The sequence below is a fragment of the Globicephala melas genome, chromosome 5 (assembly GCF_963455315.2).
Source record: "Globicephala melas chromosome 5, mGloMel1.2, whole genome shotgun sequence".
Classification (NCBI taxonomy): domain Eukaryota; kingdom Metazoa; phylum Chordata; class Mammalia; order Artiodactyla; family Delphinidae; genus Globicephala; species Globicephala melas.
Genome location: NC_083318.1, coordinates 118997803 through 119020777, shown reverse-complemented (window position 1 = coordinate 119020777; position 22975 = coordinate 118997803). Strand labels below are relative to the sequence as shown.

Below are 22975 nucleotides of genomic sequence, written 5' to 3'. Positions count from 1 at the left end.
AACGAAGACGTTTCAACACCCACGGCCTGAGTTGCTGGAACCACTAATTCTCAGGCCGCAGAAGCGGAGGGTCGTTGCCGGTGGGAGTCTGAGCGGGTCCCCGGCGCCTGAGAAAGGAGGATGGACTCGTTTCCTACCAGCATCAGGAACAGACTCGCTTCAGGTTTATCCCTCTGCTTCCAAAGAATGTTCTTCTGCAGATGGTTTCGTGGATTCTCTGAAAAGCATCTGGGAGAGGGGTTTCTCGTGGCCATATTCCAGAAAGTTCCCAAAGAGGATTTCCTATGCGTGGATCTCATGGAAACAAGCAGGGAATTTCCAAGGACGACTCCTGGCTGAGCAGATGCTGCTAACACACGGTCCTTTAATCTTCCCTTTCTTGTCTTTTTCTCGGGTCCTAATCAAACCAACCATTGCTCTCCCACAAAATAAAGTGTGACAGATCCACTGCCTTTATCTTGTTGAAACCCGAGGAGAGCCAGGCTCATTTGTTCACTCTGGCCGCTGTCCTGCACCCACTCCATCGGGACTGGGTCAGGTACCACTTCATCCATCTTCTGAGCTCTGGCTCCAGCTCAGGCTGTGAGCACAGATCACACACACAGGGCATCCAATTATGCCTTGTGAACGTGCCTACACATATATACCTACCTATACATACAGAAACACACAGAATATACATATATGTGTAAAAAACTGTCGGAACTAAAGACGAAGCCCCACTGATCCCCGGCAGACTTGGGAGCACCGTGCAGTTCATCTGTCCTTTTCCAGCCATTGACCTCCTGACCTCTCTGTAGTGTTGCCTGGTGGCCACCCTCAACCCCACGACATCACTCCTGCCTGGCTGTCCTCATAGCTCCCAGACTCCCAGCTACTTCTTTCTCTTTTCCTCCTTTTGTTTCCTCCTTACTTGCCTAATCCTTAAATACTGGTGTTCCCAAAGGCTTATTGCCGGCTGGTTCTCCTGTCCCTGTGTGCTTTCTCGCTGTAGGATTTTCTGCACTCTCCCATGCTAGAAACCTTAGGCAGCCTTGGCTTCTCCTTACAGATCTTTCTCCTGTCCCTTCAGCTTTGTCCTACCATCAAAATTCCAACCAACCTATCACAAAATAGCCTCGCCATCACTATTCCACTGGGTTAAGGGTACTAATATGTATGAATGTCTGTCCAATGTCACACAATCTGTCAGGTGTTTTACATATATGTTATTTCACAAGCCTTACAACAATCAAGCAAAAAAGAGCCTATAAATTCCTATTCCAGATAGGGAAGCTGAACTCAAAGAGTTTTAGCTCATAGCCTAAAATTTAAATTTGGTCACGAAGGGTCTTTACTTTGAATCAAGGTCTTAAACTCCAAAGGGCAGGCTCCCCCTTCAGCCCACCATCAGGCCCCTGCACACTTGCTTCTCCTGCCGGATGGTGGCCTCCAGACACTCCCTGCTTGGGGCACTCTGGGTGTGGACAGAATTACTTTTTCCAGAAATAAGTATGATCATGTTTCTTCCACAAGCCCCTGTTGATGTACTCCAGGATTAAGTCCTTCCTAGCTTGTTTGGCCAGTGGTTACCAGGCTTGTCTGAACATTGGAATCACCTGTGGAGCTTTGACAACTACTGATGCCTGCATCCCACCCCCAGAAACTGTGAGTTCACTGGTCTGGAATGTGGCCTGGTTTTGACATTTCATAAAATCCCAGGTCATTCTAATGGACAAGCAAGTTTGGAAACCACTAAGTTAGGCACCAATGTCCCTCCCATTTTGACTCTTCCCTCTCTCTTCAGCAAATATGATCTCCCCAGCTCTAAACCCTACTGTGGATTAAACCATCCAGTTCCCTGTCCTGGAGTCCTTTCTCTCTTTGACCAACTTCTACATCCTTTGATATTCAGCTCAAATGTGCCTTTGAGTTTCTCTGGCCTGACCACCCCATGCTGCCCTTTGTGTTTACTTCCTAATATCTGGGCCTTCTTCCACCTTCTGTGATATTATCAGAGCAAACATTTTTCTTGTACACTGTACCACAAACTCTTGACACGTAAGGGGAATACATCCAGAAACATCCTTACATCCAAATTTGCAAATACTACTAGAGTGGATACATTTCCCCAGAAAATACAACCAACTATAACTGAATATTTCATTAGGGTCACACCTTCAGATCCACAGTGATTTGACCAATATGGGACCAAAGGAATTTTTAAAGCTTTTAAAATAATATCTGCCGCAAAAAAAAAACTGCCCACCATAGGTGTCAGTGACATCACTATTATCGTAATGCCAGACATGAACTTAACCAAATTTGTAAAAATCTAAACAGTACTGATGGATAATAACAAATTCTCATCTCATGAGCAGTACTTTGAGGTAGATGACAGGCAGAAACACAGAGAGGGAAAGAAAATCCAGACCCTGGGCCATCCTGGGCCACTGTGGGCTCGTTCACAAACTCTGACTTGCTTACTCCTTGTACTGGTGTCAAATTCATACTCCAGTATAATTATTAATTACCTATACCATGGTTCTTTGCCTTTACTTGTGATGAATAAAAATCTTGAATGATAAATTTCTGAATACTGGAAGTCAACCATGTTCACTTACTTTTTCCCTACAGTTGCCATCAACGTGTTTTGGGGCCAAGGGACAATGCTAGGTGGGGTTAAAGGACCCAAGGCCTCTCAAATTCCCTGCCGGATTAGAAATAAAGCTAAGTATGGATAAAAATACTTCTAGGAAATAGTAATACAAAGTTGCATCTTGATTTTTTTTTTTTTTTTGCTACAAAGCTTAACTTGTTACTCATTTTCTTCCCTCCTCAATCATTCAAATATTTTATTCATAGAACAAAAAAAGAATTTGGGCTTCCCTGGTGGTGCAGTGGTTGAGAGTCTGCCTGCCGATGCTGGGGACACAGGTTCGTGCCCCAGTCCGGGAAGATCCCACATGCCGCAGAGCGGCTGGGCCCGTGAGCCATGGCCGCTGAGCCTGCGCATCCAGAGCCTGTGCTCCGCAACGGGAGAGGCCACAACAGTGAGAGGCCCGTGTACCACACACACACAAAAAAAAGAATTTGTGATATGGAGATAAATGATAAGTATCATTAGAATTTTCTCCAATTCCACAAAGTATATTTCTTCAAAATATCTTTTCCTCTTTAATTCTGCAAATAGTGCAGTTTCAAATACAGCAACTATCCTCTCTTTGTCTAGCTAAATCTTCAATATTTATAGTCAATAATCTCCATAAGTTATTTTTCAGTATTCTAAAAAGTAATTTTTTTCTCCTTGGGGAATCAAAATTAACCCTCAATTTCGTTCTCTTCTGGGGAGTACAATATGGTGGAATGCTTCATTCTGAAAGGGTTCAGGGGCCAGTATACAGCAGGCAGATGGCACAAAGTGCAGGAGGAAGATGGGGCCAGGGGCCTTGAGGAGAAATCATTCCCAGTCTCTGCTCTTAGCTCCAAAACCATCATTCCTTTTTTTTTTTTTTTTTGCGGTACACAGGCCTCTCACTGTTGTGGCTTCTCCCGTTGTGGAGCACAGGCTCCGGACGTGCAGGCTCAGAGGCCATGGCTCACAGGCCCAGCCGCTCCGCAGCATGTGCGATCCTCCTGGACCGGGGCACGAACCCGTGTCCCCTGCATCAGAAGGCGGACTCTCAACCACTGCGCCACCAGGAAAGCCCCCATCATTCTTTTTGCCTTTCATATCTCTTGTCACTGAATTATAGAGCCCTTTGGCTTCTGGAAAAGAAGATTTTTTCATTCTCTAACTAAACACGATAATTAGAGGTGGTCCAGGTCTGGCCTTCTCCCTTCTTTCCATCAACCTCTCTTCCAGCTGTTTGGCTGCTCCCAACTTACCACCCACCCTGCCCCCGAATGAACTGAGCAGCCTTAATGACTGTGACTTAAACACATGCCTCCCTAAGTCTTCCTCCTTCTCTTCAGTTTTGCCCTTTGACACAGGCATTGAGGGGCCCCTGCCATGACCCCCAGGTTTAGAGGGCCCAATCAGGTCTTCCTCCAGCCACCCCTCCCCACCCCTCCCTACCAGCCAGCCACCCCTCCCTACCAGGGCAGGTAGTCAGCAGGGCCAAGGCGAGAGGAGCCCATGTCTTCCCTTCTAGACTGTGTTCTGGATACCTGGAATCCCCACATACCCTGCCCAGAGAGCCTCAAGCCTGCTTTCCGAGCTCTTTGCTCTGGAAGGTGGACACACAGCTGTGTGCACTTCCAGGCCCCAAAGTGGACAAGGCGGGTGTGCATGGGGCTGTGGGCTAGAAGGTCCCAGAAGTGTGGGAAGCCCCCCGGTACAGCACAGAGCCAAGGAAGGGAAGAAAACTAGATGGTCCAGGGAACCCACGCTGCAGTACCGATTCTGCATTCAAACCTGGCCTTCCCAGTTGCTATGAAGTTGCAGTTGTCAAAGTCAGATGATAGAACGTATTTTACTTAACCGTTAGCTAGAACTAATACATATGAAGCATATGGTATGTAGGTCTACCTCTGTACGCTTGTCTTGGGCCCATAAATGTTAGGGGCAGGCCTCTTTCTCGTCACGCAACAATTCTCTTGCAGATCTTCTCCCATGCCCAAGGCCCATGCCATCTCAGCTGTGACGACTATCAAAGTCTGGAACCTCAACGTGTTTATTTCCCTTCCTGCCCGACAGGCCTTCTTCTTTGCACTATTCCTCTCCTCTTCAGATTCAGTCCCTGACAGAAGACCCTGCAGTTCATTTGTAAACAGGGAAGGGAAGCTGTCGTGTGTCCCACTGAGAGGTTTTCACGAAGCCTGGGTCCTCCTGGGTCAGCCCCTTTCCAACATGGAAGCTGCGTGCAATGGTAACCACAGACGGACAGGTGACCCCTTTTTTCTTTGCGGATCTTCCTCCCTTCCTCAGTGTGTTATTTCATCCCCTCATTTCTAAAACGTGTTTCAGACACAGAGGGAGCGGCTGTGATGGAAGTCGGCCAAGTAAAGATACAGGGCGGGGGAGCAGTGGGCAACTCCAGTTTGACGCTAATGATTTGTGTACAATTCAAGGTCAGAGAATGATATGCGAGGCTTGTGCGCCCACCCACACAAGCACACACAATTTAGTGCTTGATTATATCAGCATATAGCGCTAATACAGCTCACGCGGCCTTGTTCACTTGCCTCTCCAATTAGAAGGAAACGCTGAGGGCAGGGGACCACATGTTAAGCTGCCTTTGTTCCCCATAACACCCACCACCTTATTAGGCACATAATAGGCATTTGACAAATACGTTTTGTTAAAAGAAGCTTGTCTCCGTTAATGAAATGTGTGTTCTTGAAATGTTCTGAATCAAGTGAGTTTTTTGGTAAACAATTCCATTTTAGCGATACTGGGAAAGTTGCGACGGGAATACTAGGATACTAAGCGATCACTATTCCATTTGGATTGTCATACATTTTTAAACTCTTGGGTCTGAACTGGGGAATCTTATTCTGGGGGCGGCGGGTGAGTGCCTATGAATCCCCTGTAATTGTATCCACATTTGTTTGGGGAATGTGTATTTTTCTGGTGATACTGCTGTAGCTTTCATTGTATGTGCTACTTAAAAAAGAAAAAAAAAAGTTAAAATCCATGAGCCTGGAAGGTACTCAGGAAGTTGGTCTAAGCTTCTAGGGAAATAGTTCAGCAGCTTTGGTACGCAGAAAACACTAATCAGAGCCAACATCTGCTGAGCCTCTGCTCCACGCCAAACATTTGACATTCACCATAGTTAATTTTCCCTGCAAGGTAGGCATTATCATCTCATTTTGCAGATGAAGAAACTGAAGAGACCTGCCCCAGACACACAGTTATTAAACATCCAATGTGAGGTCTGAATCAGGATCTGCTGGGTTCCAAATTAGGAAGCTTTTCATGAAAACTGTCTGTCTCTCTCTGATGCCCTACCTAAAATAATGATAATAAAAAATAAATTAACCTTGGGTAGATTATTATTATCCCCACTTCACAGATGGGAAAATTGAAGTTAAGAAATATATATGAAATTCAGATATACATGATACCTTGAGGAAGACCCCACAGCTGGTAAGCGAAGGGGCCAGTGTTCAAACTAAGGTCCGTCCACTTCCTGGGCCTACTGTTCCTCACTGCCTTTCACAGTCCCCTGTGGGGATGGCCTGGCCTCCCCGTGACTCTTACACAAAAATCATGTATAAGAGTCCCCATGACTCTTATACCAAAAAACTGGTTCCTGGTTTCAATATACCATAATACTTTTTAACCAGAATTTTGGACACTGTTTCTCATACATGATGGTACTTAGGGCTCTTTAGGAAAACGGTGGCTGGGCCCTCAGTGGAGCAGCTGTAATGGTCCCTCTTCAAATTTCAAGGAATACTACCCTCCACATTTATAAGGACCTCAGAGACAGTACTGTTGATACTGGATATAGACGGAAGGTTGGCTATAGGATCATTCAAGATTCATCCGATATTATGAATTCATTCCACTTAGCTACTCAGCTTGATATGAGCAGAGTAGATTAATATGTGAAAGTGCTGTTAGCTCTTTGAGAGAAAATAATATTGAAATTCAGGTTTAACTGGAAGGCAGTTTTGCACAGTAGTTAAGCAAAGCCTGGGCCCTGAATTCAAAGAGATCTGAGTTCAAATCTCCACTCTCCCCTTGACTAGCTACACGCCCTTAGAAAAAAAAACCACTTGACCTTTCTAAGCCTCAGTCTTCTCACATGTAAATGGAGATAATAATACGGTTATGACAAGCTTCATGAAGATTAAAGGAAGACACATAGGTAGGCTGTGTAGAACAATGCTTGAAACATTGTATTCACTAAAAAAAAAAAGGTAGTATTTTGGTTTTTTGACTTCATGTCTAAGGAAATCGGATAAGGAATTTGTAAGATTTCTCCCTCAAAATCAAAACAGGATAAAGGATACAAATAAATTCTCCTTCTCCTTGAGTGACAGCACTGGTATTAAAAAGAAACTCAATCCTGACCAAAAAAAAAAAAAAAGTTCAGAGGAAAAGATTCTAAAATAAGTCTTTTCCTGTGCATAGGTTTATCCAAATTTCCTTCCTAATTATATTTATTACTGTTGACATTTTATTACTTAAAATAATCTTGGGTGATCCTGAGAGAGTCACAGAAATGGGTGGGGCACACTGAACTGTGCTATGGTCTTTCTGTACATGTCACTGTTAGAACTAATTACAGTGTATCTGTGGGTTGGTTCCACATCTGCGGAGTCAACCAACTGTGGATCAAAAATACTTGAAAAGAAATTCCAGAAAGTTCCCCAAAGCAAAAGAATTTGCCACGCAGCAACTATTTACATAGCATTTACATTGTAGTAGGTATTATAAGTAACCCAGAGTTGATTTAAAGTGTAAGAGAGGATGTGGGTAGGTTACATACAGATACTATGCCATTTTATGTAAGGAACTTGAGACATCCTCAGATTTTGGTATCCATGGGGGGTACTGGAAACATTCCCCTTGGATACCAAGGGATGACTGTATTTCAATCCCATGTTGGTGTGGGAAACATGGCAAAGTGAAGACAGATTGAAGAGCCTGATTGATACTTTCCAATTCTTGTTTCTATAGTAATTTAGTATATGTAAGACAAAAGCCTTTAAAAATACAAATTTTCGGGCTTCCCTGGTGGCGCAGTGGTTGAGAATCCGCCTGCTGATGCAGGGGACACGGGTTTGTGCCCCGGTCCAGGAGGATCCCACATGCCGTGGAGCGGCTGGGCCCGTGAGCCATGGCCACTGAGCCTGCGCGTGTGGAGCCTGTGCTCCGCAACGGGAGAAGCCACAACAGTGTGAGGCCCGCGTACAAAAAAAAGTACATCAAAGCACACGGCTGATGTCTTTCAAAACAAAAGAAAAACTAGAACATGAACAAGTTATCCTTCTGCTTATATTTCAGCTACTAGTTGTAGCTAATTATATATTACATTAATAGGGTGTACAGATTATTCATAAATGCTTGCTTTATTTTGGTTTCAAAAACACATTTTTCATCAGATTGGGTGGAATGTATTTACAATACTAGGAAGTCAACCCCACTGAATGACTTTCTTGTAGCAGTATTTCTCATCAATGTACATGCATTTACTTAATCCAAAAGACAGCTAGTTTTCTCTATTAAAAGGTATACAAAAGAATAACCTTTGAATTTCATCACTGTAACTTGGACAACATGTCACTCTATTGAATATAAATAGGAATCTGTAGGCTGTTATTACTTAAATTTTTTTTTTTTTTTAAATCCAGCTTTTACTAGAGGATAAACTTCTTAAGGGCAGGAACCGTGCCTTTTACATCCTTTGTGATGCTCACAGTAACGGGAATATAGCTTCGTTCGTGTGCAACTGGTCTTCAGGAAATGTTGCTAGGTGATTCATATTTGAAGGGGAAATGGAAAGAAAAGCCCGAAGGACTTAAAGGATTTGCATGCACACATCTTGCTGTGAATAATACAAATGTGGAGAGAGATGACTAAGTGGACAGCATGGGGCACTGTGGGCTTTGACCCCTGTAATATGCAATAATAGGAAACTACAACGTGACTAACGGCAGCACCCAGGTCATAAGATGGAAGACGGAGGAACCGAAGGATGTACTGGAGGAACTCTGAGGTGCCGTGGAACTGCAGCATCAGCACGAAATGGCTTTCAGGGAGAAATACTTCAGTAGGAAACACAGCACAGAGGACGAGGGCAAGGATAGAAGCCATAGGATAGAAGCCACAGGACAGAAATGCCTTCAAGTGAAAAGATGAGGGAAAGAATTCTTAAAGCAGAAGTGAAAAAATCACGTAACTAACAAGGTTGGGTTTAGCGTCAACGAGATACTAGCTCAGATGCTAGGTCTTCTAAAATTGTATTGCCTGCTTTAAATAAAAGCAAAGGCTTCTTCGCACTGGACCTCAGAATTCTACATTAATTCTCTGCCACAAGGCATATTTGATATTAGGACCAGGGCTGCAAAATAAAGAGAAGCAAATTTCTGGCGTGTTGGAGCCTATGATTTCCGGCCTCCCTCCCCTCCCCTCCCCGACTCTGGACACCACGCCCACCCACATACCCACCAGATGAGTCTGCTCATCTTTGCCAGCTCAGTTTTCCCCTCCCTAAGCATCTCTGTGCCAATACCACTTAAGCACATTATGAAATGTCAAAAGCCTTTCATGGTAATTATGGTGTCCACAAATATGTCCACAAATTTGTGACACTCCATTCAGAGGGTAGAACTAATTCCCCTCCTCTAGAAGGTGACTGGACTTACTGACCTGCCTCAAAGAAATAGAATAATGAAGAGGCAAAGGTCTGTGACTTCAACGCGATGTCATACAATGTATGGTGACTTCTTCCTTGCTTTTTCCTGAATCACTCACTCTGGGGAAGCCAGCTGCCACGTTATGAGAACACTCAAGCAGCCCTGCGGAGAGATCCATGTAGTGAGGAACTGAGGCCTCCGGTCAGCTGCCATGGGAGGGAGTCCCCGGGGGGCAGATCCTCCAGCCCTCGTCCAGCCTTCAGATGACTGTGGTCCAGCTGACAATGGGACTGCGACCTTATAAGAGATCTTGAGCCACAGCCACCCAGCTCAGCTGCTCCTGGATTTCCTCAGAACTGCTTGTTCTTTTAAGCTGCTGAATTGCTGGTGTAATGTGTTACATATAGATAGAGAACTAATATAGTAAAATTTCCAATAGAGCTCTTATTTATTTTGGAGTTAAGTTTTAAACTTAAGTTTTACTAAAATGCCTGTTTTACTCTAACCAACTCCCCAGAGAGAGAGAGAAAAAGAGAAAGAAAAAAGCAGTTTTAAAGTAATAATAGTTTTCATTATTTGGGGAATACTTGTTTACCTGCTCCTAATACACAAGAAGGTTAGATGTTCTAAGTGTTCATTTGAATTAAATCCCATCTCCTTTTAAGCTTCTGATTTTGACAAAGACAAATGATTTTTGCCATACAGTAAGATTCTAGAAATAATCAGGCCTCAAATAGTCTAAGAGACTTCTAAGGTAAGGGATGGGGAAGTAGCTAGATTTTCTGTTGAGGAGTTTTTGCTCATTTAACAGAAATGAACAAAAAGTATACATATTCATATTTTATGTTAAAATATGACAAGTAATTTTAATTTCAAACAGAGGTAATTGCAGGAGGAACAATCTTGTTGTGGCCAGGATGAAAGAAAACTCTTTTTATCAGCACTTAAAACTTGCTAATAGTGGGTTTTTAAAAGAGAATATTAATACACTTTTGCCGTTTTGTTTGCAGTCCCTGTCCACATAATTTTCACATATATGATAATATGTTTCTCCCAGAATCTTTCCATCTTTGTATGCCCAATACCTAGATATTTCAGGTATATAATCAATGCCTACTGAATGAATGAATGAAGTTAGAGGAAAACTGAAACACAGGTATACTCTCCTAGAGGATTAAAAAGGTATGAAAAGCTTATGATATGATTAATGTTTTACATTAAAGAAAATGCATATAGTACATATTATGGGTCTGATACTATTCTAAATGCTATACATAAATTAAGACATAGAATCGGCATAACAATCCTATTATTATAGTCCCCATTTTCTAGATGGAAAAACTAAAGCTCAGAGAGAGCTTATGTAATCTGCCCAAGATCCTACAGGTAACGAAGAGGTGAGCAGGATGTGAATATCCCTCCTAGCTCCAGAGTCCACTCTCTTTTTCTTTTTTTTTTAACATCTTTATTGGAGTATAATTGCTTTACAATGGTGTGTTAGTTTCTGCTTTATAAAAAAGTGAATCAGTTATACATAAACATATGTCCCCATATCTCTTCCCTCTTGCGTCTCCTCTTGACCTGCCAGGGCAGCGCCCTAACTGATCTCACGTGAGCTCACACCTGGCCGGTTCTCAAGTCCAGAGAAGGTGCAGGTGGCCGGCGAGAGAACTGTACCTGCTTTGTGGCGTTCGGGGGAATTGTGGTTATTCACGAGTTTCTCTCACTAGACCGCCAATTTAACACTCTGTCAACTGTCCAATTATTCACGTTTGCGTGGAGCTAAGTGGGTTCTTCTCCAGCTGCACACCTTTTTTTCTCAACATAATTAATGAAGCTCATCAAAACCCTAGAAAACAAGCCCAGAGCACCAGCCACTCTCATTGACATGTTAATAGGAGGTCAGGCGCTCCTGACCCACCGCAGGATGTTTATATGGCCCCAAGGCTGCTGCTCGCAAATGTTATATGTTGACAATAGGGTTTGAATGAATAAGGGAAGCCCCGGGTAACAAATGGCTGTGGAAGTATCTGAAGGCCGTGGGCCACGCAGAGCAGGTGAATTCGAATGACAAGGACACAGAGCCTGCTGTGTGTGGCTCTCGGGATGTCGGGAGGGCAATGGGAGGCACCAGTCTATTCTGTCCAGTCTATGCTGTCCAGTTTAGGGTCACAGAGCTGTTAAGAGTTGACATAAAGAATCAGCGGCTCTGAAACAGCCAAAACATTTTCATCCTGCTTCACCTCTGGTCCTGCCGATCGCCTTTCTGATCACACAGCAGACTTTTGCTATTGTTGTTTCAGACCTGCCCTGTCCAACACCTGGCCACTAGCCACGTGTGGCTACTGAACACCCAAAACGTGGCCTCTGCAAACTGAGTTGTGCTGTAAGTGTAAAAGACACACCCGATGTCAAAGACTTGGTATGAAGAAAACAATGTCAAATATCTCATTAACAATTTTTATATTCTTCGACATCATATTTTCATACATTGGGGCTAAATAAAAATAGATTAAGGGAATGCCCTGGCGGTCCAGTGGTTAGAGCTCCCCGCTTCCACTGTAGGGGGCACGGGTTCCATCCCTGGTTGGGGAACGAAGATCCCATGTGCTGTGTGGCACGGACAAAAAATAAAAATAAAAGCCTGGCTTAAATAGTCAATTCATTTGCTTTTTAAAAAATACACATATATATATATTAAAATTAATTTTATCCGTTTCTTTGGGCCTTTTGTGACGTGGCCAATAGAAATTTTTAAATTCCATGGTTTGTATTTGTGGTTTGTATGATATTTCTATTGGCAGTTCCGCTCTCGAGTTTGGTACACCTACACCCGTCACAGCTCTGAGAGGCCAAATGATTTTCTTGGGGCTTTTCTGCCACAGCAAGGAAAATCTTAGTAAGAAGTGATATTGAAACTAGCATTGTCTGTCCTGAAGGCTGCTCTACAGTCAGATGTGAACCACCCTGTATTCCAGGGCCTTTGGTCACCCTTCAACCTGATGGTTTCACATTCCAGGCCCCTCGGGGACAGCACAGCATGGTACCTCGTGGCACACGGTACTTGGATTCTTACTGCACGGACCTGAGAAGCTGACTCTCTGCTCTGCGCTTTAGTGGCTTTTAGGGAATGAGCACGTGTACCAGAGCCCCAGCCTGTGGTTGTGCAATTCATGAATAGCACAACAGTGTCCAGTGGAGGGTGCAAGGGGGCTGCAGCTTCAGTCCATCTTCTCAGAGGGGGTGACCATTTCCCGATTCTCACCCAGGCACTAGAAACACTAGCAGTGGCCTCAGGTGCACTGCTGTCTCCACCCAGAGATGACCTTTTGCCTTGCACCACTGTCTCCCTTCAGCTTGGCACTGCAAGCATTGGTGGCCTAGCAAGCTCATTAAAGTCCTTTGTATGAACTGGCTGGAGCCCAGTGCAGAAAAGAAGCCCAAATACACTTTCAAATGTGTCGGATGCAAAAGCAATTAGGGAGTGCAGGTATGTTGATAAAACGTCTTCTAGGAAATCGTAATATTAATACATGAGAGTTATCAGTTTGGATACTATATGGAGTCAATACTTACTCTTTAGTAAATGAAAATGTATAGATAAGCTGCATAAGCTCATGAATCATATTAACTAATCATGACAATGGATTAGAAATGTAACTAACTCAGGAAAGGTATTTTGATTCTTTACGCACTGGGTCAGAGGCAAACCATTTGGTGTCATAAAAAAGATGAATTCCATAGACTTGCTCAGAAACCAAGATATAATAGAATATCTTTGTATCGGAAAACAGCACTTTGTTTTTCAAAGAAAAGTCCAGAGTTGCCATGAGTAGTTAATGAGTGATGACGTACTATGTTTGAAAGCTTGGAATCCTGCGCCTCTGATATTCTCGCATGATTGGCTATCTTTAGACAGGACTTTCGAGTAATAGGTAAGATGTGACCAAGTAAATCCTTATGATAGAAATATTAAGCAAAAGGAACATATAATAGTCTATTACTACTCTAATGAAAACAACTATTTTCATAATAATAGGAATTTATTGAAAACTAAACCCTTGTAAAAACAAAAAGCCCAACTACAAAACACAGAAGCTATTTGTGGCTCAATTTAACACAAACTTTTAAAAAAGTGCTATGTGCTGGCTTCACCCTGTTGCAGAGCGTGGAACCTTGGCCAATGAGAGAAACAAATCAGCAGAATAAGATAAATAATAACAACTGTTTGAGTTGCTTTTAAATACAAAGAAGTTTGGATATTTCGATGTATATATGACATGCTTATCATCTTTCAGAAACTATTATACTACCCTAATATTTAACCTTATGGTCATAAATATTTGATTCATTTCCCTTTCATCTCATCATATATTCAATCACCAGGTTCTGTTATTCCTTTCCTCTAAACGCTGCTGTGTCTGTTTCTCCTTCAAATTTAAATGCCACATCCGGATCGAGATTCTTACTCTCTCCTACTTCAAATAGTAGGTCCACTAGCTGTTCTCCCATGCCTTTCGCTTCACTATTCTCCAAGGGTAACCTTCCCTCCAGACTGGCCAGAATCTGTATCATCTCTTAAGGAACAACCCCTTGCCTGCGCCAGAGTGTCTTTCCACCACCTTCCACGCATCCAACTCCTACTTATTCTTGGTCTGCCTCAAGGCTTACCTCCCCCTTGGAGGCTTCTCCTTTCCAGTCCCAGCAGTCCTGACCCTCGCCTGTCTCTGCCCATGAGCCTTAATGTAGAATTTAGTAAGATGGCACTTAACCACTTGTTGCCTTGTATTTACTTGTTTCATAAGCCTTCTCATCTCCCCAACGAGACTGCCAGACACTGCAGATGATATATATATATTTTTTCACAGCCATGGCCGCTGAGCCTGCGCGTCCGGAGCCTGTGCTCTGCAACGGGAGAGGCCACAACAGTGAGAGGCCCGTGTACCGCAAAAAAAAAAAAAAAAATCATTCTATCCTAAAAAAGAAAAAGAAATCCAGGAAGCGCAGAGTACCCTAACTTTTCCATCTTACTTCAAACGATACAAGTCGGAGACCTTGCAGAATTTATAGTTCCACAGACAATTTAAGCACATGCAAATACTGAGCAGTGAAATAAACACAGGTTGCTTTAACTGTAGTTCCAGTTATCTTATGTACTATTTCTCCAATAGAAAATGGTGGTGGATTGCTTATTAACATCCACCTTCCCAAGCCTCGTCGTAGACCTACTGACTGTGCATCTTTGGCAGTGGAATCTGATCCCCTGTATCTTGAACGATTTCTCCAGGTGATTCTTAGGCCCACAAAAGTTTCAGAACCACTGTCTGACGGGTTGTAAGCTCCCTCAGTAAATAAGAATATTCTCATCCCACAAAACCTTTAAAGAGTATTCTCATAGGGGGCTAATTAAAACCTCTTTCTTCCACAGTACTATTATAAAATGAATTCCTTCCCTAAAACTTTTCTTTTCCTGCTGTTTACTCTTAGCCTCATATTTCTAAGACTCCGACAGAATATCAATCAGGATTTTCAAAATATGCCAGTATGTGGATGGAAATGACCTATTATGCCCATGAATTGGAACATTTCATTTATTATCTGGAATTTGGTAGTGCTTCTGCCCACGGGTTTCCCCTCAGCTGGGAGGCCCTGGATTAAGTCAGTGATGAGGGTTCTGTCAATATTTTACCTTGCATCTGAGTTGCCAGATGCTATTGGCTTAGTCAGGGTCATGGAACTTAAATTGTTTCTATAGTCCTTGAAGTAATTCAATATTTTCAAGATTCTAAAAACTACTCAATGGTTATAACCACCAGATCTTATTCTAAAATAGCATGATGGTCATGTTGACACTGCTGTCTTTCTGAACACATGTATTTGACATGTACATTTTATGTCAAGAGAGCACTTTAGCATTCATGAAATCCGCTCTATTAAAGCCCAAAATGTTAGAAGCAATAATGTGAAATATGCTGTAACATATAAATTTCAATATCGGACAGTATTCGATATTCAGACAGAAAGGTGTTGAAAGTCGCCAAGGAAGCCTCCGGTAGACTGAACATCCACAATTGTCTTGGATTTTCCAACTCCCTGGTATAGTGACAATGAAGTAATAAAAATGACATAAGCATCCAAAAACAAAGAGCGTGGGGGATGGAAATAGCCATCCAGGGTGTCAACAAAATTCTGGAAGATGAAAATCAGATGGCTGAGTGGTGAACGACTGAGCTGTTTAGGGAAAGCTACATCTAATCCGGCAGTGGGGGAAGCCAGAAATAAAGCAAGATGGGTCAAGTTAAAGGATGCTGTACAATCTCAGGAGTCAGAAGCACCTCTGAATGCCAGGGGGGGAGGCGTGGGGTGCACACAAAAGGAAAACTGGCTAAAGTTCTGTTTCATGAAGAGGTGGACCAGATACACAACCCCAGACTGGAAGGAGTCGGGAGAGGTGAAGCCACAAAGCTCTGGAATCCTGCATCCCAGCCCTGGCTGAGGGTGGGCTGAGGAGCCATACAAAACAGGGAACTTAAGTGAAAGTCTACAAAGTATTTACTGAGATACCCCTCGCCATCACCGCCACCTGCCGATTCCCTTCCTCTGCTCAGCTCCTGAAAGCCGGCCTCTAGATTTACAACTCTCCATAACGAGGTTGAGGGAGTCTTTTCTGACTGGCCCTGGGGGGAAAATCTGTAGACGCTGGCCCAGTGAAGTGGCTGGGTTCTAGCTCAATCCCCCTACAGTGAGGCTCCGCATTTGACAAGCCCTATCTAAGCGCACAGAGCAACTAGTTAGCTTTACCGTGCCTCACCCTTTAACTAAACAAACGTGAGAAAAGCTTTCAATGTGAAAGAAAGAAAATTAAAATGAGCATACGGAAAAATGGTGCTTAGGAGAAACAGAGACAAAGCAGGGAGTACAAGAAAACTTAAGTTTTAAAATGATAATTAATAGCTTTAGATCGAAAAAGGGTAAATCAGAGAACAAGGAAGAACTTATGGAAATTAAAAATGTGATAAATAAAATAAAATGTTTAATTTTAGAGTTGGAGCATAAAGTTAAGAAGATCTCACGGAATGTAGAACGGAAGGACCGAGATATGGAAAACTGAAAAGATACGAAAATTAGAGAACAATCCAGGAGGTCTGATCCATGATGAATAAAAGTTCCAGAAAGTTAAAAAAAAGAGAAAAGGGAAGGGAGAAATGATCAGAAAATAATACAAGAACATATCTTAAGGACACAGTTCCAAATTAAAAAAAAAAAGGTCATAGTACCAGACATAGTGAATGGAAAAGGGCTATATTAAAGCATATCATCAAGAAATTTTAGGGATAAAAGAAGATGTGAAAAGCTCTCAGAGGGAAAAAACAGGTTACACACATAGAGTAGGAGATCCAAATGTCACTGGACTTAGCAGTATGAAGGCCACAGGATGGTGAAGAAATGCCTTTACAATTTGGACGGAATATGTTTTCTTGACTATAATTCTACATCTGGCAAACTATGAGTCAAATGTTAGGATAAAGACATTTTCAAAAATCATTTTCATAAAAACAGTCTCCTGTGCACCATTTCTTAAGAAGCTCTGAGGATGTGCTCCACTAATTTAAGGGACTAAGCTGAGAAAGAAGAGGAGGAGGGATCAAGAAAAACAGATAATGCAACACAGAAGGGGGTGAAATATTCCAAGAATGATGGTGAAGGGCAGTTGTATGACTTCAGTTAAGCGGCAGACCAAGAAAATGTAGGACAGAAGAATATTGGCACAAAAGCATATAAGCCTTCAGGAGAGACACCGAAGGAAAGAGAGTGAGAGAGAGAGAGAGAGAGAAGGAGAAAGAGAGAGGGAAGCAGGAGGTGGGAGGAGAGGGAGGGAAGGAGAGAAAGAGGGAGAAAGAGAAAAAAAGAAAATAATAAAAAATAGAATATTTGATGTACTTGATCATAGTGAAAGTTGTAAACGGTCAGAAGGGTTGAGGATAGACTGAAAGTAGGTACAGAGATAACACCAATTAAAAAAAGAGGCAGTTAGGGCTTCCCTGGTGGCACAGTGGTTGAGAGTCCGCCTGCTGAGGCATGGGGACATGGGTTCATGCCCCGGTCCGGGAAGATCCCACATGCCGCGGAGCGGCTGGGCCCGTGAGTCATGGCCCCTGGGCCTGCGCATCTGGAGCCTGTGCTCTGCAACGGGAGAGGCCACAACAGTGAGTGGCCCGCGTACCGCCAAAAAAAAAAAAAAAAAAAGAGGCAGTTATAAATTCCAGGGAAAACAGAAGGTTATACAAGAAAGGAAATATAACCATAGTATACTACGTAGCTAAACTGTGAGGCACTACGCAAAAGTCAGCCATGTAAATATGCAATACCTTCAAAATCATAATTTGTGATATATTGAGTTCTACTGAGAGTATGCGAAGAGAAAAAGAGAGGCGGTGTGTGGAGGGGGGTGTTTGTGAGAGGCAGTGTAAGTGAGTTAAATCCTCGTCTTTTATAGAATCGAACAATTGAAATACTGAGGAACAGCAGCTTATGGAGATAAATAAGAGAAAACAACTTCATGAACTGAAGCAACTGCCTTTGGGAAGCAGAAATTAGAATGGAGGGGAGGAAGCGGGGGGCTGCTGCTTCCCATGATAAGCCTTACAGTACTATTTGATTTTCTGAACTAGGTCGTGTATTATTTGGATAAAACAAACAATACAGAATTTACAAAAACTAAGCAAAGAGGCACCAAGTTTTTAAGGTTAAGAAAAATGTATCTTCAAAGAGATTTCCATGATGTCTGTGAATATTGGAGCTCTGGTCCTTCCCTGGAGATTTTTATGGCTCCAAAGCTTATAATATACCTCACAGGAGACCCAAGAGATTTTGGTCAAATAAAATTGAAAGGGGAAAACATTCTGTAAAATATAAGCACATAGGGACTCATTATGATAGACCCAGCCACACACAGAAAACACACATATGAAGAATAAAGTAGCAAAGTGTCTATGATTTATCTAGTCCTATGATTGCAACTAGTAAAAATTAACATCACATTTTGGAAATCATTCACTTTCCACTCTTCCCCATAGGAATTATTCTTGGGCTCTGGGTATCCCTGTACCCTTCCTTGACCAGAAAGTAGTTATTTGCTTTTGCTTTACTTCTTTCATAGTTGCTCCATTGTTTTTTCACTTGTGGGACACAGAGACAGAGTTTGCCATCCCAGCAATCTCATTGTTGTTCCACTGGTTCAAGATAACCACCTACTATCAAAGGATTGTTTTTAGACTTGCCTTTCCAGTTCTTCTATTTGATCTCAATGGCAGCTCTGTGTTATCTGTGCTAACGCTCTCCCCATTGGAGCTGATAATCAACTGTGAGCATATTTTTGGTCCAAACTTTGATCATTGCCGTCAAATGAAACATCCTTATGTTTAAGACACGGCGTTCTGTACTATACAAAAATTAGTAAAAACAGAGAGAGAGAGAGAGACAGACAGACAGACAGACAGACAGACAGAGGGAGAGAGGTCCTGTCTTTGAGAAACAAGATCAGGAAAAGATAATAGACACAAACCAAAGTAAGTTCTGGTTGTTTCACCACAGAAACACATATTTTAAAAATTAGAGAGCAATTCAGAAGGTCCAATACATGATGAAGAGAAGTTCTAGAAAGTGGAAAACGAGAAAAGGGAAGGGAGAAATGATCAAAGAAATAATAACAAGAGCATAACTCAGAGAAGAGTTGAAAGCTTATAATGGTGGAAATTTTATTAATATTTTCATTGTCACTATTTTAGCTGATTTTCATATGAATTAAGAGAAGATTGTAAGGAACGACAGGCGATGTGGAGAGAGAAAGGAAAAGAGAGTGAAGTGTGGGGAGAAGGGGTTTGAACTATCTTCTAGAGCAGGGATTCACAACTCATATATGTAAATGAATAGAAAGTAATGATGTCACCTCCATCCTACTGGCAAATTGGATAACTAAGGATTTTTTGAAAAGAAATCAGCAGAATGTAAACATTTAAAATATAGGGTATCTTCCTTCCTTAAAAACATTTTTTTCCTAGTGGTAGAATTAAACATACATGTATGATGAAACATTAAAAAACTAAGTGAAGTATAAAGAGGATTGCTCAAAAAGATACATGTACCACAATGTTCACTGCAGCACTATTTACAACAGCCAGGACACGGAAGCTACCTAAATGCCCATCAACAGATGAATGGATAAATAATATGTGGCACATATATACAGTGGAATACTACTCAGCCATAAAAAGGAACGAAACTGGGTTATTTGTAATGAGGTGGATGGACCTAGAGTCTGTCATACAGAGTGAAGTGAGTCAGAAAGAGAAAAACAAATAGCGTATGCTAAAGCATATATATAGAATCTAAAAAACCGGCACTGATGAACCTAGTGGCAGGACAGGAATAAAGATGCAGACATAGAGAAGGGACTTGGGGACACAGAGCAGGGAAAGAGAAGCTGGGACGAAGTGAGAGAGTAGCACTGACAGATATACACCACCAAATGTAAAATAGGTAGCTAGTGGGAAGCAGCCGCATAGCACAGGGAGATCAGCTGGGCACTTTGCGACCACCCTGAGGGGTGGGATAGGGAGGGTGGGAGGGAGGCTCAAGAGGGAGGGGATATGGGAATATACGTATACATATAGCTGATTCACTTTGTTGTACAGCAGAAACTAACACAACATTGTAAATTAATTATACTCCAATAAAGATGAAAAGAAAAACACAATAAATACTCAAATAAATGAAAGAAAAGTATAAAAAGGAAAACAATAATCGCTCATAATTTTACCATTCTTAATACCATTAATACCATTAATACTTCTCTCTTAATACTTAATACCAGAAACACCATTCTTAATATTTTAGCTATTCAGTATTTTTCTATACCTATTAAAAAACATAATTTGGATTGTGACATACAAGCTGTTATTTGATCTGCTCTTTTCACTCATACTTTGTGCATTTCCATGTGATTAATCATTCATTAATAGCATGATTTTCATGTACATTATTCATTTTTCCAAAATGCTTATTTTGGTCCTAATTTTCACAATCATAAGTAAAACCATGAGCATAACCTTTGTACATAAATCTTTGTTCAATTCTCTAATTATAAGGAATAATATGTAAATTCTGAGAAGTGGAACTATCAGATAAAACATATTCAAAATTTTGAAATAAGTTGGTTTTTTTTTTCTCTCTATTTTTGGCTCCCTCTTTCTCAAAACCTCCAGGAACAGAGTGAATTTCTATCTGTTCCCGAGAGAAATGGCTTTTGCTGCAAATGTCCCAAATAAGTAAACATCTGTATAAGAAAATTATCTTGAAATAAATGTTCTAGTGTTATTGGCTTCAGTGCTCAAGTTACTCATTAAAACTAAGTGTTCATCATGGTCCTTGTGGCCAAGAAAGAGTAAAGTGAATTTTCACTAGCAACAGCAGAAAACAAATTCGAACTATACCTATGTATAATTATACTTTATATCTTGCCTGTAATTCACGCTTGTATTTGTGCAATGTACTCCCGTAGAGTGTAATTAACTATTCCAAGAGCTGTGTCAATACTTCTCCACAATCAGATAAAAGCATGAAATAAATGGTATGTTTGCAAAAAGATAGTCACATGTTTATATATGTATGTCAAAGCCTGTTTCAAACAGTGGTGAGTTAATATTTCATTAAAAAGCATGCTTTGCTTGATGGTCCTTTATGAGGTTAAGAAATGATTATTCTAATAAGGAAGATTCTGTCCATACTGAAAGCACCTCGTGAGATGGAAGGAGGAAAGGAGGAGCTCACAGGTTTAATCTAGAAAACCATCACTTTTGTTTCTTCATCACTTGACTGAGCCCTTTCTCAACATGACCTCTGCAGCTCAAGGCTTTGGTTACTCATAGCCAGGCAAGCATAAGGACCTGAAACAAGCACCTTCAAAATTCATGTTCCAGCAAAGACAGGAGCTTCGTCCCAAGCTGGCAAATTTCAAAAGACATTTAAGTGAGGGTGGGGAGTGAGGCTGGCTTACGTTGCACCCACATGTCTGCAGAGTTGGAACCACTGGTCTGGTTTGGAGGAAGGACTCTACCGTAGCTGGTGTGAAAAACAGCAGATGTAGAAGCACGAGATGCCTTAAGATTAAGAGCAGACCATTCTGACAGCCTGCCATCTCATAAACCTCTGGGCTACAACAAACATCCTTGTGTATTGCCTATATTCTTGCCTGCTTCAGAACTTAATATTGAAATGTGTAAAATGCTGCCTTTTTCCAATGGTATATAGGGTTTCAATGAAGCCAAGATAAGACATACAAGTTCCCATTTCCATGATGTTTTTCTACCAGCGACTGATTGCCGTTGATGTCAACCAAGCTATAGTTTTATTTCTCCAGGCAGAATTTCTCTAGAGCTGGTCAGCATGTGCAGACAAGAAACCACTATGAGGTTCTGGGGTTGGAAGGGCTGTGAAGGACAAGCATCAAGCCACAGAGCTCAGGCCTGTCTCTGCAGGCCAGCACCGCCTCCAGCCCTGCAGCCTCCCTCAGGCTTGGGGAGGTGGGGTGGGGGGCTGGGGGAGGGCGCACACAGGGAGACGCAGATGCAAACAGTGCCTGGTGATGCAAGATCTGCCTGCCTTTCTTCCCAGCGCTCCCAGTGCATCCCCCTGTGGGTGCATATCCAAGCACTAGTCTGGACCCGTTTGCACAAGGGCCCCTAAAGCAAAGACTTTCCTGCAAAGTCTCCAACTGCAATGCAAATGTGGGCGTCCAGGGAGGACTGAGGCGCAGAATTGTGCCTACACAACTGACAGCAGTTGGCAATAAAACGATGGCTCATGAATTCACCCATGTCGGGGTAAGATCAGTAGAACCGCGGATCTCCCTTCGCGCCCTGCCAGGTAGATGACGTGCTAAATTAAAGGAGGGTTGGCTGCTTGCTACACTGGTTAGGGTGAGGAGAGCCGATGCTTGTCAATGGGAGTCCACTCCCCAATGGTTGCCACTCATTTTTACCATGGATCCCTGAGAGCTCTACACCCCGATACCAGGGTGTCATGAAGAAAGTGGGAAAGAGGAGACCTAATAGAGCACTAAGAGACGGTCATCATCAAATTCTCCCGAATCAGAGCTGAACGAATTGGAGAGGTTTTACTAAACTCTCAAGTCACGAGGTTGAAACAGCTTCTAATGGTGCTAGTACATTAACAAATGTTAAAACGTTACACGGTCCTACAAAAATCTATCCTCCACTTCCCTTTGCAAACACAGAAAACTCTCCCACCTTTGAACGTCAAGAATCCAAATTTCCATGATTCATAATTCAGTGAGACAGGCCAAGGTCATTCAGAACCTTCTCAGACGGTTGTAGAGATCCCTAAACGCTCTGGCCTTCCCGCCATCCCCAGTCCTGGACCGCATGACCCGGGAGAGAAGCTACAGGAGGAGAACCACGTTCTGTCATGGGACCTCGACAGCCTGCTTCCTTCCTAGTGAGCACGTTATGTCATTTTCGCTTTCTTATCTGCTCTCCAGAATAAAAGTTGTTCTATTCCCAGGCATTCAAATACAGGCAAGCATCCTGTGCCGCCTTTCCCCATCTCTTAGGAAAAAGAGGAAAAAACCGCTCAAACAAATGTGCTAACTACATGAGGCGATGTA

The 22975-nt window shown here is 42.3% G+C and overlaps 1 protein-coding gene across 4 annotated transcripts in view; it reads right to left on the bottom strand.

Annotated features, from left to right (window-relative positions):
* The window catches only part of MAML3 (mastermind like transcriptional coactivator 3), a 628299-nt gene that overhangs the window by 157590 nt on the left and 447734 nt on the right, over nucleotides 1–22975 (bottom strand). The window lies entirely within an intron of this gene.